This window comes from Falco naumanni, chromosome 2 (assembly GCF_017639655.2).
Source record: "Falco naumanni isolate bFalNau1 chromosome 2, bFalNau1.pat, whole genome shotgun sequence".
Taxonomy (NCBI): Eukaryota; Metazoa; Chordata; class Aves; order Falconiformes; family Falconidae; genus Falco; species Falco naumanni.
Genome location: NC_054055.1, coordinates 33,151,266 through 33,166,766, shown reverse-complemented (window position 1 = coordinate 33,166,766; position 15,501 = coordinate 33,151,266). Strand labels below are relative to the sequence as shown.

The 15,501-nt window shown below is 46.3% G+C and overlaps 1 pseudogene; it reads right to left on the bottom strand.

Annotated features, from left to right (window-relative positions):
• The window catches only part of LOC121083258, a 32,923-nt pseudogene extending 17,989 nt beyond the window's left edge, over positions 1–14,934 (bottom strand).
• Between the last annotated feature and the right edge of the window lie 567 nt (positions 14,935–15,501).

The window sequence follows — 15,501 nt, the reverse complement described above, 5'->3', positions numbered from 1 at the left end:
GTGCACCTCACCGTGCAGTGGAAACATGACCTGGTGGTGGCTGTCTCAGAACAAGGATGTTTGAATGCGGCCAGCTCACCTTCCCGCAGCCCAGCCTGGATCATCTTGGGGTTTATTGCCCCAAGGCACCACTGAAAGAGAACGCATGGTTATGAATGACGGAAGAGCATAAAAAAGAAAATGTGCAGCAGTGGCTTGAATGGTCAGTCCAAATCTGAGTGATTCACTCAAGATTTCCCCCAGTAAATTAAAAACAAACACTTGGATACTCTGCTGACACAATATGTAAGTGCCTCTTCTGGCTGAAAAGTCGCCACCTTAATTCCAGGGACATTTGTTCCTGTGCACTTTTCCAAGGCTGCCTTAAAAGCCATGCCTTGACTGTTTACCGGCTGACGGACACAAACTAGGAGCCTTGCTTTACACCTCCTTCCTAGCTAGAAATGAGAATGAGGGATAGTGCCTATTACAAGGTAATCACCCCCTGGGGGAAATTCCTGAGCTCAGTTATCTCTGCTCCCCAGATCAAGGTAATCTCCTTGCACTTGGCTAGCCATTGGCAAAGCTTGTCTAGCCAGGCTGGCTTGTCACTCTCAGCATTTAGGAGCCTGCCCTATTTCTGGAGGCTGCTACATCTTCCAAGCAGCTTTGCATCGACATTGCACACTTGATAATGTGGAGGTGAGGCTTATTTTCTGAAAATCTACCTTTTCCACCTATAAGTCCTAATTTAAAGTAAATGTAAGGCTGTATTCTATTCTTATTTACATGTGTGCTATTTTGCAGCAGCTCTGAAGGAGTAACAATGATATATTTTAAAACAGGAGGACAATCAGACTTCTGTTGAGTTGATTGATCTGCAGGAGAGGAAGCACAAAAAGGTTTATTACACACACTGAAGCAAATACTCTGACAGTGACTGTTAGGGGAAAAAAATCCCCACCCACATTTCTTGCCCCTAGATTTCCATTTGGAATGAGTCCCTGCTGTGTTTGGCTCTGTAGGATAAGGAGGAAGATGAGAGTCTTGAACGCAGAGTGTGAACTGCAAGTGGGCAAGGGTGGGAAACCCCAGCTCTTGGCTGCAACCGGGGGAGACCAGGTGGCTTTCTCCCTCTTCCTCTTCCTCTTCCTCTTCCTCTTCCTCTTCCTCTTCCTCTTCCTCTTCCTCTTCCTCTTCCTCTTCCTCTTCCTCTTCCTCTTCCTCTTCCTCTTCCTCTTCCTCTTCCTCTTCCTCTTCCTCTTCCTCTTCCTCTTCCTTTTCCTCTTCCTCTGCCTCGTCCTCTGCCTCTGCCTTCACCTTTGCCTCCACTTCCTCTTCCTCTTATTCCTCTTCCTTCTCTTCCTCTCCTGTTGCAGGTGCTTCTCTCACCTACTCCTCCTCTTCCTTGGGGCTCCTCACCCGTCACTGGTGGGGGGTCCTGCCGCACCCAGGTTGCCCCCTGGCACCACAGCTGAGCCAGCAAGCCAGGGCAACCCCCAGCCCGGTTCCCAGCACAGGGTCTGGCCCCATCCTGCCGGTGCTGGAGGGAGCTCTTAGCCACCGAAAGGCAGAGCTCTGGCACCCCACAGCCATACGCCACGTGCATGGGCTGCCAGCGCAGCATCGCTGGCACAGGCTCCTCTCTCCTGCGATGGCCTTATTTTAATATATTTGCACTGAATAATACATATTTCTTGTGAAGAAAGGCGGGTATCTCTGTGCAGGGGGAGCTTGGCAGCTCTGAATACTGAGCAGCCATTTCCTCAAAGCAGTAGGATTCAACCTGGTAATCAACCCTATTAGCATTAAAAGGAACTGTCTAAATGTCAAGCCATGTTCAATAAATAAGCACTAACACATTTAGAAATGGCTTAGAAAGGGGAATTAAATTTTTAGCTGCTAATTGTGATTCTTATTTTAGATTTCCTGCCAACTCTAGCTCTTCCATTCAATTGAGACGATCATTTGGTGCCAAAACGAAGGAAACGAGATGGCCTGGAAGTTGAGGGTGGGCAAAGCTGTTCATACATCACAGAGTATGATGGGGACCTCAGCCCCTTTCACAAGCCCCTGGAAGCACCATAAGGATGAGATCAGCACACCTTTCGGTCAGGTACCTTCCAGCCTCCTGTTACAGTGGTGCCCAGATCCTCTGATACCACTTGATCCCACTGGAGTGGCGAAAATCCAGGAGACAAAGGAGAGGAGGGCAGGCTCCTGCCAGCTGAAGGCATGCAGCCCAGGAGGCAGGTGAGCAGAAGCAGGGAGCACAGCTTGCTGGAGGCGCGTTTTATAAGCGGTGCCGGTTTTAACAACCCTGCTCCTCTGGACCCAGGCACCTCCAGCGCTGCCTGCGTGGAAGTGGCTCACCGATGTCTGGTGCTTTGATGCAATAATGACATGTAACTGATACTGATGGCAAAGGCTAATCCACTCTGCCCCATAATGTCCCCAGTCAATCATGCAATATTCTGTTATTGGAAAAACTAATTTTTGCCCCTCCGATAGTAATCAGTGTATGCCCTGAAGCACAAGGCTTGATAGCCTGTGTAATTTGCAGCCTAGCTTAAGTGTAACTGCAGATGTTAATCCTATTTATATAAATGCCTGACAAGCAAAAGTAGGGATGGAGGTACGAGCTGCAGGGCAGGCAAAGGCATAGAGCTGGATTTCCAGGAATTCTCCTCCTGCAGATTTCAAGCTGCCACACCCCAGTGATGGGAGACTGAGAGGTTTGGGGTGGGCAAGGGGAGATAGCATAGGCAGCGTCTCTGCAGTTGTGCCCTTCCTTTTGCCTGGTATCTATCCTGGAGCAGACCTCACCATGGAGCATGTCTCCTGCTCTGGGCAGCCACTCTCTACCTAACAAATGTGTGTCTAAGCTTGTTGTGAAAATAAAAAACTAAAAAAAGAAAAGAAAAAAGAAAAAAAGCAAGATTTTCTTCTTTCTGCCTCTGATTCCTGAGTGCAGAAATCCAGACAGAAGAAGAAGAAGAGAGGAGTTGCCTTCTCTGCAATATTTTGTCATCAGACTTTCAATGGACAACCAGGAGTGTTGCCTTGCTGAGCCTACCTCCCCTGCTCGCTGGAATCAGCCGCATTTTGCCTTGCAGTTTTCATTTTGCAAATTTGATGATTTTCTTCTCCTCTAAGTTTTGCTTCTAATTTCTATCCACCTCCTCTTTCAACATCTCACTCTCTGTTTTCCCACACACCCCACCCCGCCCTGCCTCTCTCCTAATCCCTATTCTTGTTTTCCTCTCCTCCCTGGGGTTTGTACTTCTTAGTTTTTCGTTCATATCCCCACAGTTGTTGGTATTTTTTCCTTCTCTAATCTTGTATTTCTTGCCCTTTCTCTCAGATTTCTAGTTTTTCTTCTTTTACCTCCTTTCCCAACTCTTTTTCTCCAAACCACATCTTTCTTGCCTCCTGGTCTCTGACACTCCATGTCCCACCCAGCTGAGATGGGGCAGAAACCTGTCAAAACTGAGGAGAAAGGCCATGGGAGGAAGAGGGATGTGACCCTTCAGTTTAAGGCTGGAACTCCCATGCATCCACTTGGCCCTTCCCTAGAGACTGACTCTGATGTTCTGACAAAAATGTTCCCATTCATGTTTCTCTCCTTGTTTTTATTATGGCCCTAGATCACTTGTCCCCGATGAACACCAAATAGTGCTTATCTCTGATCCACAGTGGCAAAAGAAGAAGTTCAAATGCTTTGGTCATTCTTATGAACAAAATGTTTTTCGGTTTCGCCTGGCATTTTCAAAGGATGGCAGATGGGCACCTAGAAAACTCAGGATTTATCTCACAGTGGCTGTGATCATTCCCAGTAGCGCACTGTACCTTGCTCACACAGTCCTGCTTGGTTATTCTCCTTTCTGTCCTCAGCTGCTGCCTCTTCCTGGGTTTCGGCTGGCTCCTTGCTCTCTCCAGCCTTGTAGTACCCCTCCACATGCCTGGAGAGCATGTCCATGGCTGGAGAGAAGAGCAGGACTTCTCTCAGCATGGGGACACAGTGCTGAAGCTGCTCCTGCACTGTGGGAGCCTGCGGTGGGTGCCAGGAGGGGGGACTGTGTGCCCCTGCTGCAGCCAGCCTGGGCGGAGGAGAACGTGGGCCAGCTGAGCATGACTTGCTGCTCCAAATACCTTTCCTGGCACTTTTGAGGAGGGTGTCCCACAGGCCAGGAGACTTGTGTGAGCTGAACCAAGACCCAAGGTCATCCCACTAAGTGCCTGAATTAGGAGCCTAATATTGTCAACAGCAAGAAACAGGCACCTCCAGCAAAAGATTTGGAGGAGTAGGCACCTAGCGCCGGGGGGATGAGACGGGGACACAGCTCTTTAGTTAGCCTTTCCTAAAAGGGCACTAAAAAGCATCTCCTCACCTTGCCAGGGTGCAATGAGGCCTAAACACATTAAATAACATATTCTGGGTGAAATGTGCTCTGTAGCGATGCTAAATTTTTCTGCTCAGCTGCTCAGTACTGAAAATACCCTCTGAACTGGTTGTGCAGGATTGAACTGTGGGAGGAAGGGTTATGTACTGAGACAGGCACCGAACCTGCTCCCGTCACAGGTGGATACTCAAAACACACTTGCAGTGGTGATGGGTACTTGTGCCTGCTCACTCCATCTATTTCACCAAGGAGGGGGAAGAAGGGAGGTCACTGCTTTGTAACTGCAGGAAAGCCTCAGTTTCTAGGAATTCACACCTTTGAGTGAAATCTAACCCAAGTCTCTTAGGCCACATGGAAGAGAAAGACTTAATGCCAGCAAGCCTGGACTTTGCAGGAGCTGTGACCTGCTGATGACCATGGTCCCATCGGGACAGGAGGGATCCAGCTGCCCAGCAGCATTTCCAGCCATGGATTTTGCTGGCTTTGCTGCCCTCCCAGCAGCCCTGCAACACCCAGCATCTGCACCCTGACGTGTTACTGCTGGTACCATCCCTTGTCCTGCAGGATCAATGAAACAGCAGCATTTCCCTGGTCTTATTCCAGGTTTAGCTAACCTAAACCAAACACCAAGAATCCCTCAAACCCAAAGCAAGGAAATCTGAACTTCACAACCATTTAATTAAGGATAATACCCCTGGAAACATAGTTATAGACTACACTGTATTTGTTGTGCTTTGTTTGCCTCCTGTTCATCTCTAGGGATGTCTCCCACTTGAGCAAAAAACATCAGACAGGCTAAAACCACATGTTTGTGGGTGCTTTACCTCACCAACACATCTTCTCTGCCTGGTTACACTGCGTCTTGTTTACTTTTTAGAGCAAGGCTGCGACAGCTTGGCCCTGTCACACATTTCCATAGCTGCAGTAGCCCCGACTGTGGCCAGGGCTCTCCCCACTTGCTGTGGTTCCAGCTGCAGGGTCTAAAGACAGCAGTAACGGTGGGCCGGCAGGGACCGGTAATATCTTTAATTGTACCTATTAATATAGATGGAAAAGAGAAGACGAGCATTTGGGCACATTTGCTGCTTTCTTTCAGACCTGAGAAATAGTTGGTACAGCCAAGAACACATTTTCCACCCCAACTGTATACTACAATTGATCTAATAAAAATGTATTTCATTTGCCTACAAAAATCACTCTTCTGGGCACTTTACAGCCATAAAGCATGCTGTTTTCTATTCCTGGGCTCCTTTAAAAGGCCAAGTCTTGCTGCTTATATTAGTGAACGCACCAGACACATGGTACAGCCAAGTGAGCACTGCTGTAGGAGTCTTCACATTACAGTTTTCTAGGCTTGATCCTCCAAGCACTTAAATTGATTTTACACTCATGGTACTCCTGGGACACCCAGGCAGCTGCTTCAGGTTTTCACCAGTTTAAGTAAGATTAGGATCAGGCCCAAGAGCTTTACGCCTTGCAGCAGCCTGCGTACTGCAGGCGCTCTTACCTTGGTGAGCTCATGTCTGTGTTTCCAGGGGACAAAGAGCAGGACTGGGACCCACAACTGGGATGCGTGCAAAACTGATGGTTAACTGTGGGAACCAGCAAGCAAACTCACATTAAACCAGGCAAAACTGATTTAGGATCTGGTTGTGATGCGCATGCCAGAAAGTAGCATTTGGTCCTTTTGGCATCCCTGAGAGCATGAACAGAGGATGGTTTGGTCAAAAAAGGTGTATTAAAAGCAGAACCTTAATGCTGCTCACCTTGGTCTGTGGGCTTAAGGCTGCTCCCGCTGCCCATGGCCTCTGAGCTCTTCTTCTCTCTCCTATTACTGAAACAGCCTAAACATTATGTTTTAGTTATAAAGTGAGTTTAGTGGGTGGAAGGGTGGGAGGGGAAGGGGGATTAAATTTACTGCTTCAGTGACTACAGATCTGAAATAAATCTCCGATTCAATGATAGATCAATAACACCAAGATTGGGTTTAAATTATTAATAAACTATGAGAAACGAGGATAATTATTCTATGAGTCACAGCTCTCTAATGCACTGCACATTTTTTCCCAAGACATCTGCATTGAAGCACGACCTGCCTATCTTTTGGCAGAAAGCTGTAGCCAAGAAGTTAATGCTTTTTGTTTTGCTAGCTAAGCATTTCATAAACCCTCGTGGGGCTGAGACAGCCTAGTGATAACGTTGTGCTTCTCTCACAGAGAAACCCTTAGGTCAGGATCCCCTAAAACATTTAGGTGTCTAATTTGCCCCTGGAAATCAATGTGATTGATTTGAATCACATTTGTGAATGGGTCAGAAGGCCCTCAGATGTCCTTCTGAACCTGGATGGCTGGAAATCAAGGAGTTGTGTGAGAGGAGATGCTGGCCTTGGAAAGTGGCCTTGGATGGTTGCAGAGGCCCATTGTCTTGGTGGCAACAAGTAGGGACAACCTCAGGACTGTGGGAGGCAGGGAGGGGAGGAAAGGCTTTTGCATGTTGCTGGTAGACTGCAGTAACAGCACCACAGAAATGCTCGTGAACTTCAAGTGGAGTTCACTTCACTCCCCCTTTTCAAGCAAAAAAGAAGTACCCGTCAGTCTGAGGAGGCCCATTAAAATCAAGAAGCTGAAAACTAGAATATTCCTCCATTCTGGGTTGCAACCATCTCTGTTGGGTGAGACAGCCCACACTGACTCATTATGGGCTAGAGATGCTGAGCACCTCTGGGTATCCTCCCACCTCAGTGGGTGTCATCCCTCAGCTCCAGCATCATGGCTTAGGGTGGTGGTGGAGAGCAAAACTGACTTCAAGGGGCAGCTCACTGCAAAACCAGCTCACCACTGCTCTTTGACGGAGGGGGCTGGGGTTGTAGGGGCTCAGAGCACTCTTGATGATGCTCATCAGCTGCTGGGCTATCAGGCAAGGTGTTCAGCATTGCCTTGGCTTACCAGAAGAGTACCTTGCTTAACAGGAGAGGAACAGAACTCAGGATATTGGTAATGGAAGGCATTTATCCTTGTCAAAGTACTTCAACCAAATCAAAATCTCTGCCAAACAAAGCTTACCTTGTAATTTATTTTTTTTTTATTTCAGTAAACGATGCAAAAAAGCCACTTTTTTTAAAAAAATAACAACCATACAATTCTGAGTACTTGGGATGTTAGGCAGGATTGCTTTAAATGAACTTACCATCCCCCCGGCACCAGGGACTTGTGTGAACAGCTCCACTCCATCTGTGTTATCTCATCCTCCGTGTCATGCCTTCTGCTGTGGCAGGAAGGAGGATATCCATCTACATGCTGTCTGCAAAGAGGTGACACTGGGTGGGATGCTCCTCGGTGGTTCATGGCCAGTGGGGAAGAGAGCTGTGGGGTTTAGGAGCAGGCAAGCTTTTCCCAGCAGTTTCCAGTGATTCTTGGCGGCGTTATTTTGGACAGCGAACACCAGTCACCTTAAATGAATCCTGCCTCAGAAGATGTGAAAGTTAGGTCTCTGCAGTGTGTGGAGGGAACAGACGCACTGGCAAAGCTGAGTATGGCAGAGAAGAGAGGGGTGACTGCCAACACCCCAAAATGGGCAAGGAGTATTGATAGCAGCTGTGCGCAGTCCTCTATGGACCTACTGCTTTCCTTGCCTCTAGTACACTGGATGAAACAAGGTTGTATCAGTCCTAAAATCTCTCTCCTGCTTATCTCAGCTTACACAGTTCTGCAAATGGCATTAGGTGACCCCGACTCTGCCGGGTGATTCAGCATCACTCCGCGCCCCACACAGGCTGGGGCTCTGCTGGAACGCCCCTCTTCTACTACAGCACATCCAGCAGCAACTGGGGCTTTCCATACCCCCTCCCACTCTCTCCTTTCGCCTGAAGTTATCTGGCAGGGTATGAAATCATTCTGAGCCTACGACACGGAGCTATCAAGGTGTCCAGCTGCTACTGTCTGTGTAATGCAGGCGAAATTTTTTGATCATCCCTGTGATACACAATTTAAAGATGTGTGTGTGGCCTTGACAAATGAAAAAAAAAAACTTATCACCAAACATGGGGGAAAAAAAAAGGTGCCAAACAAACTGTGATTGGGGCCTGATTTGATCTGATTCAAGCGAAGGAGTGAAGAGTTTTTGATTTTTTTCTTTTTTATCTGCAATAGTAATTCAACAAGGCCCTTACACATCACTGCTTTTTTATTAGTTACCTACAAATTTTAAAGGATTCTGGTCACAGTGCACACAAATTAATGCATCTAGGGATGAAAACTTTCAAGGAATAGGGGGAGCAGTGATGCTGTGGTGTTTTCATCATGTGTTTGCTCTCCCAGCTCTGCTGAGGTAGCCAAACGCCATCATTTCTGCCTTATGCATGAGGAGCAGAGCCCAGGAAAGGGCCACGTGCAGGTTAACTGGGACAGGTATCAAACGCAAATTTCATGGGGACCCCAGTTCTGGGACTCAGGGGTGGGCAGGTGACTTGGGCTGCTCCATGGGTCAGGCTGAAGTTTGCTCGAGGATGAGATGTTCTCAGGTTGAGCAACCTGCCTGCCTGTGATGGGTCTGGGTGCAGCCCCAGCAATGTACAGGCAGCTGGCTGCATGCACCCCACATGCACCCCAAATCACGGCCGATCCCTTAAGGACAGCTCAGGCCAGCCCTGCAAGATGCTACTGCTGCTGGGTCCCCTTCAGCTCCTGGAGCAGCAGGTCCACACCTCGTGGGAAGGCACAGACTTCTCAGATGGGTTGGGAATCTCCTTTTTGTTACGTCTGGGTAGTGCCTTTCTGTTAGCCTGGAAACCGTAAGGCTGATTTCCCTTGCTATCACAACAGAGGCTTTACCTCAGACCATAACATTTTCATAATTTGGGGAAGAAATAGAGCTTCTTTTGGGCTGCAAGTTATGAATTTATAACCCTATAATGAAAAAAACACCTTGCTGCATGTTCACGTAGCAATACAACAGACTTCCCTTAGCTGCTTATATCCATTTCCCTTGGTGCCAAGCACATGTGGTAGCATCTTTAAGGAGAAAAGCCAAAACATCCTTCAGATATTCATATAAGGAATGTTATCAATGGGACTGAGTGACATTTAAAGTACACTGCAGAAGAATTTGGTCTTTATTTGTCTCTTGAACGAGCGCCTCTACCCAATTTCTCTTCTCTCCCCTTCCCTCTGTCTGCAAGGAAGATTAGATATGTCTAATATTTATATCAGACAGCTGAAAGGGGTGAGTTACATCCCCAGCCAATGTAAATCCATGTTGCTGTAGCAGCATCAGTGGTGTGAAGGGTGGTATTACACTGATTTACCGTGGCTGGGGAATCAGACCTCCCTTTCCTCCCCAGCTGGAAGAGCAGCCTGCAAAATAAAAATCACACATTGCAGCCACTTGGAGAGATGCTGCATGGGATTTATCAGTCCAACAAATAAGAAAAAAAAAATTAAAAACCCCTCTTCAGAAGCTGACAGTGTTCCTTTTAATACAGCAAATGCTGAGGGGTCCAAAGACAACAACTTGGACAGACATAACTTCCAGTTTATTAATAGCAGGGGCACTGCAGCAGCTGCCAGGCTGTGGATGTCTCAGGCATATTGTAAATCTCCAGTTGTTCGGTGTTCCTGCTGCTTGCCTGCATACGGCATGAATACAACGTAACGTGACTGAATTATATAGAAAAAATGTTACCAGTTACTCTCCTTACTTGGATTCCTTCAGCTTAGAGCCGGTGGGCTGAACTGACGGGGAATCTGTCGCTGGTGCTGGAGAGGAAAGAAAAAGCTTTCTTAAAAAAAAAAAAAAAAAAAAAAAACCAACAAAAAAAAATCCTCTTTTTGTGAAGAACAGTGGGGTTTTTTTCTTGCCTTAAGATTTCTTGCCATTTCATTATTTTGTATTTCAGATAAAACCTTCCCACCTTAACGAGGAACATTTTTCCCCATCGGTTTTAATGGTGTAATAAATTGCGTGAGAGCAAAGGAAAAGCTCCCAAAACTGAGCTGTAAAAGAAGTTGCTGGAGACCGAGGGCAAGCTTTGGAGAAGAAGAGACAAGAATTACAAGCTAATTTACTTTGCTTTTTCATTCAGGTTTTATCTGTAAGTAGCTCGGGTCTGCTTATTTTACTGACTCCTTGGGAGAGCGTATTCCCATGGGTGTTTCACCTTCCCCACTCGAGGCGTGCAGCTGCGCAGGGGCAATAGGGCAGGGGACCAGGGCTACCCCTCTGTGGGAAGGACATGGTGCTACAGGCATGGGGAGGAGACTGGTAATTTTGGCTTGAACACCTCGTACAAGCAAATGAAGTGTCCTGAGGGATTTGCTGTCAAAGCAGCACCTTTCTCCTCCAGGTTTGCATTATTTCAGCGGCCACAGGCTGCACGTTTCCCCCTGCATGCAGAGTGCAGCAGACCTGGGGTCTGTTACCACCCCACCTACTGCGTTGATTGTACCTCTCAGATCAGCAAAAATCCTCTATGAAATAAACCAGCGCTTATGCAACCTACTTTGGTGCCTACATCCCAAGAGGTGTTATTTCTAAAAAATCAGAGAGGACAGAGGGAGAGATTTGGGGCAGGTGTATGCAGAAGGTGGTGGGAGAGAGGAGAGACACCCACGGGCAGGCAGAGGTCTGGGGAAAGAGGGTGGACATAGAGGCATTTGGGGAGGGCAGTAGGGTGGCAGAGTAAGTTGTGGAAAAACAATGTAGAAGAGTAAGAGACTTGGGGAAAAAAAGAGGCATGGATGTGACAGGGAGCCAGAAAAAGCATTGAAATGAAGGGTGTTACTCAGATTACATAAGCCACTCTTACGAAAGTCAAAAAACAATGAAAAGAGACTGAAGAAGGCCAAAGAAGCCTCTGAATCACTGTAGTGTACAAATTCTTGAAAACGTATTAACTGTTCACTGTAGGTTCCTAATGAGGCATTCCCATATTTGAGTCTGCCTGGTAAATCTATTTGTGTCCAAGTACTAGCCTGCTACTGAAACAGGCTGAAAGGAACTTCATATTTCATCTGAATTTTAAATTGTGATGTGGAAATTCAACAAGCGACTGCCTGGGATAGCACTGCATGCACTTACTTCCAGTCACTTGTGGCTGTTTCAGATCCTCAGCCTCTTGATGGGGCAGATTTGTCTTCAAGGATACAGCTCACACATATACCTGCTAAGAATACTTGATTTCCACGTGGAAAGCTCTTCAAAAACAAACATTACATGTACAAACAGTTGATCTTTCTCATTCTTGGGAGCTGGCAAATTTGTGTTGAGAAAAATGCAAAAATGAGCAGAAAACACTTCTGTTGGCCAGCCCCCAGGGAGGACAAATGCATGAATTCTCTAGGAAATAGGTAACCCTTTACTTCAAAGATTAGCCTGTCTCTTTCGTGCTGGCTGTGCATTTTTGGCTGTGCCAAGGCAGGCTATCCTAGGGGCTCTCCTATAACAGGTGGAATGCATGTTCATAGCGTGTTCAAAGAAGAAATATGGAAAAAGTTCAAACTTTCCTTTAAAAACCCGATTTAAACTTAGGACAAGGACAAGTTGTCCCACTTGGACCCCAGTTTGGTATCCAGTCTCTGTTGCAGAAAGCCACACTCTCTCTGTGCAGGGAACCTGTTGCTGTTCCCCATGGCTTTGTGAGCAAGACTAGCCCGCTTAATATAATCTCGTATTCTCTGTTTATTGAAGGTTTCTTCAGAAGTCGTGTACTTCTTTTCCAACCTTTTCACATTTTTCCTTGTGAGAGCAGAGCTGGAATCTGGTGACCCAGTACCAGGGAGAAATATTTTCGGTTGGGGCTGGTAGTGCCAGACCCTGACAGCTTGCGTCCATTAAACTTATCTGCAATGCATTAAGGAGATGAGAATCTTCAGCAACAGGCAAAGTCAATTCATCATTCTGGTAACAAAGAAAGAAAGAAAAGAGAGATCCCATTAGTCATTTAGTCCTGACGGGCATATTGATTGATGTAGTTAAAATGTTCACACTAAGATAACCTTATTAGATTGAAAATCACTTTCTTTTCAAGAGGATCTACTAGGCTCCAATTCAACAAAGCACTTAAAGAAATACCTGATATTAAGGGCATCCCCAAGTCCCATTGGTGGGATTTTCTTAAATAGGATCCACCTAACACTGAAATGCCAAAGCTTAAGGTAGCTAAAAAGGATAGCATAATGCCTATCTAGGTTCAGATATGCCCAAACCAAATACCTTGCGTTATGCAATGGTACCCTCATCCCCACTAAGGCTGTACTAAAGATTGCATCGGTGATTTAATTATTAACCTAGTTTGCTTTGGCTGTAAAATGCAGTACAGCTGAAACTTACTGTATGTGGACTGGAACAGAGTGCACTTTATATTCATTACTAGTACTCAGACAAATTATTTTGGACATTTTATGCTACATGCTGATGAAGAAAAAAATAAAAATGTACAGTGGAATCTATTGAATCTGTTTAATTGGACCTGCTGGTGGTCATCCGACCATGCCAATTAAATAAAGACAAACAAAAGCATCTCTCAAAGGACTTGCAGTGAATAAACTCAGGATAAATACTGCATGATTTTTGTTATTGCATTATCCTGTATAGTTGTGTGTCTGAAACACAAGCTAGCCATAAAAAGCTACTTGCCCTCCTGTTTACAATATCTGGTTAATTGTATCTGCATCTTCCCTTCATGCACTCAGCCTGTTTAATGTCAAAAGAGAAAGGAGGGAAAAATAACAAGGTTAGTGTGGCAGAACTAGTGCTTTGCAACCTCCTTTTCTCCTGCCTGTCCCTCACTGCCAGTTCCTGTTGGAAATGATGTTCCTATGCTCTGCCTGACTGCAGAGACAGCTGTTTCCAGGTGTTTTACTGATGCAGGAGGCTCAAAACATTTGGGCACCTGGCTCACCTCCAGGCTATGTAACCTGCTGTCCACATGGGCAGAGTGGTCTGTGTGCACTGCAGATGTGCAGGGACCACGCAGTGGGACGTGCTCCTCACCCCTCAGCTGGGCTTCCCTGACGGGACAGTTTCTGAGAACAGAGTAAGCAAATGCCAAGCAGGAATGTCACAGCCCCATCCATGGTGAAGGTGCTGACTAGACAGGGTCACAGTCCGCACTGTTTCTGTGGGACTCTGGCAATGGTCAACTGTTATGTGTCCTTGCGTACTAAAGAGCATAGGCCTGAGACATGGTGGTTAGAGCATTTTAATCTATATGGCTGACCTAGTCCGGTTTCTTAATACAAGTGCCTGACAGGATGGACTCAGATGCTACGGAGAAGCACATCTATAGGGTATCAATACTGCTCCCTTTGTCAACTTATACACCTCACTGAAAGAAATCACTGAGCTGGTCTGGCAAAAGCCATACTGTCCAGCTCTGTTGATTCACGTTAAGGACTATCTTTAATTCTCCTCTTATACTTCTCTCAGGATAATTTTTTTTCAGTTCTCTGAAACTTTCCTTCTGATCCAGGACTTGTAAAAACCAATACCAACAAACCAGCGAGACCCCAAAAGTTTCTCTTTTGCTACTGCTTTGTCTGGGCTACTTGTCTACACCTGATTTTAAAGCACCTAGCTTTACAAGTGGCAGTCTAGCACCGCATCCTTCATTGCTGGGACAGAAAGTACCTCAATATTATGCAATCTAATTACATTGCTTGATTTTCATCGCCTTAGAGAACCATCTTTGGAAAAGTTTGTGATTTAGCCTTTCATGAACAATTCTGTAATTTCTCTTATAACAAATTGTTAAGATTCCTTTGCTTCTTCATCATACTTTAAAGCATCTCTGATGTCACTAACTCTACTGATCATTGTACTGCTGTCCTTTTGCTTCCTGTGTCAAGTTTTCATGGTCACAGACCTACAGAACAAGCCAGGCTGGCAGATGCCACTGGAGGTTGCCAGGGTCCAGGCCCCTCCCCAAAGCAAGTCAACTAGATCAAGGGCCTTGGGGTTTTGTCTAGTCAAGTTTCAAATGCCTCCAAAGACTGAGATCCTACAGCCTTTCTGATTCCAGTATTTAACTACTCGCATGCTGAAAATATTTTTGCTAATATTTAATTGGGATTTCCCATACTCCAGTGTGTGTCTGCTGCCCCTTATACAACCACAGTGCAGTACTGAGAAGAGCTGGTTGTCTTCTCACCCTCTCATTTGGCATCTATTGGCAGTGATGGGATGTACCTGAGCATTTTCTCCTCCAGGCTGAACAGTTTCAGCTCTCTCAGCTTTCTTTTATGCATATAGGCTCCAGCCTTTACATGTCTTGGTGACCCTTTGCTCCAATATGGCCGTGTCTCTTGTACTGGGGAGCCCCCAAATGGACACAACATTCCAAACGTACCTCATCAGTGCCAAGCAGAAGGTAATAACCATGCCCCTCCACCTGGGGTTTGGAAGTCAAGTCCCACCCAGCTGTTTTGGTTGCTGCTTCCTTCAACTCACAGTCACCTTCATCTCCCCACTTTAATGCCTTGTAATTGCCATTTCCCTTGGATGGCAATGTATGGATCTGGGCAAGCTCAGCAACTGCTCTGGGGCAAGCCAATGCCATTTTCGCAATGTCTGAATGTCAGGGGCTTTTCTGGCCCCACGTCTGTGCACGACACTTCACCTCTGGCCAGGTGCTGTGATTCACCTAGGTAAGTCCTGCACACCATCACCACTTAAAATTGGCTGCCAGCCTTGAACTCTTCCTCTTCCACAAATGTTTTCCAGCCTTGAACTCTTCCTCTTCCACAAATGTTTTAAAGGACATTTTAGAGTGTATTCTTAGTAACGCTTCTAAAAAATTTTCTCTTGCACTCTCAGTAACGGGGAATTTGAATTAGTAAAAGCACAGCTGAAACGAAGAGTTTTCAAGCCCAGGGGAAGAGCTCGAGCCATGAACATGCAGACTTAACTCACCTGCCTGGCTCCACACAGCATCATCATCAGCGCCTACGGGTAGGATCTCTTCCTTAATATACCGTTTGTCAGTGTTGCCTTGTCACCCTTCCTGTCCTGATTTCCCCCTATAACAAAAGAGAAAAATCAGCTTATACAGTAAGTGTGGAGAGCTTCTTTTCCAGTGGTGGTAAGGCATTTGAAATGGACTTTCCCATTCTCCCTGTACCACTTT